The 1802-nt window shown below is 30.2% G+C and overlaps 1 pseudogene; it reads left to right on the forward strand.

Annotated features, from left to right (window-relative positions):
* The first annotated feature begins 272 nt into the window (after nucleotides 1-272).
* LOC122022200 lies at nucleotides 273-415 on the forward strand (annotated as a pseudogene).
* The last annotated feature ends 1387 nt before the right edge of the window (nucleotides 416-1802 follow it).

Consider the following 1802-nt stretch of genomic DNA (forward strand, 5'->3'; position numbering starts at 1 on the left):
TTATATTAATGTCTTTTTTTCTATTCACACTAAAAATAATTCTAAAATTTATTATAGACACATTAGTAGCAGCATATTATTGAGAATTTTTCTCATCAATTAATCAAGGATCTAATGTTTGAGACTCAACTGCGATGTATTATTGAGATTTTTTTCTCATTAATTAATTAGAAATTTAGAGTCTATTTAGTTCCACATCTTAGGATTGACAACACTGTGAAAAGAAGTTTCTATAAATACGTTGGGTCCACAACGTTAGAAATCATACTTTTTTTTTTTTTTGGCTTTTTAGCTAAAATCAAGTATGATATATTTAACTAACTTTTTATAAAGATGAGTCCGTCAGAGTAATTTATTGCTGGGATTCTCGAACGTCACTTTGGTATTGTACTATTGATGTATGGGTCTAGCACACCATTACTCAGTTTATGTATGCATGATCACTAGTATCATCTTTGTATTATACTATTGTATGACTCTGACATACTTTTATTCAATTTATGGATAATCTTTTAAGTTAACATTTAGTATAGTATTCCTTCTTATAAAATTTTGAAATTTACTGAAAGCATTTTACTATTTTCAATAAGTTTTGTTAATCATTGACGGTGACCAATTAGACAATGTTTCCACGTGAAAATCAATCTTTGTTTCAATCATTCAATTGGTTTGCACATTATGATTTTTGTGCAAACGACAAAATGAAGTTTACATGCATGATTATTGTTTTTTGGAGGATCAATTCTTTACCCTTTTATTATATTCTAGAGAAAGACGACAAAAGTGACGTCCTATATGAGCCCTAGTCGATTAAACATAATAGAATCTAGAAACCAAGTTCTATATAACTCTTGTATGGTCGCCCACGCAACCTAAAACACTCAAATAAAAATATTTAAAGTTCCTAAAAAAAAATCAGAGGCACCTTGAAAAGCTAAATGTGTATTGTTCAAATGTTTAACAATGGTGTAGAACAAATTAATTTGAGCGTAGATAATTACTAGAGCATAATGCCTCCTTGAACAAGCTCTCTAAGTAAGCCTAATTCTTCCTAGATGCTTATCCATTTCATATAGAAATCTATCATTAATCCACAATATAGTTTGCATAGGCTCTAAAAGTAGTCTTCAAACTTGGCATATCTCAATATATATAAAAGCTCCAAACCCTAAATTCTAAACCAAGAAATTCATCTCTTAAGTATATTCATTCAAGCTTAACACATCAACCATATTAGGATCGGTGCGAACTAGAGGAGGGTGAATAGCTCTGATCGTTTCATTTCGTTTCGATTGTCGGCTCGTTGTTTGAATGTGTAGCAAAATACTTGAATCAAATATGACGTCACATGCACAATACTTTACTTTTACTTGGTATCATTCTCTTAAGGCAACTAATCTAAGGTCAAGTTTTAGCGATCTAACATAGTTAAATTTTTTCCTTCTCTGATACCTTCTAGAGGCAAAGAAGTCACTTAATTACAACATGTTCTTACAACAAATGCAACAAACATTCAAATACAAATACAAATGAAAGCACAAATAACTTTACAAATGAAATCTTGATTTGCACATTTTCTTATTGTTTGGAATTGCCTCTTGTTGATATGTAAATGCAATAGCATTTCTTCCTCAAACCTCCAAGAATCGGTATCTTCAAATTTTCATAAAATCCTTTTTTATAGGGTTGTTCATCTGATCCATTATATCAGCCATTATATTAATCACCCCCATATCAGATCTAACAGCTTTGATCTCTTTACCTAGTAGATTTTTAACTTAGACTTTAAAGATTTCCAAAAA

This window comes from Zingiber officinale, chromosome 9A (genome assembly GCF_018446385.1).
Source record: "Zingiber officinale cultivar Zhangliang chromosome 9A, Zo_v1.1, whole genome shotgun sequence".
Classification (NCBI taxonomy): domain Eukaryota; kingdom Viridiplantae; phylum Streptophyta; class Magnoliopsida; order Zingiberales; family Zingiberaceae; genus Zingiber; species Zingiber officinale.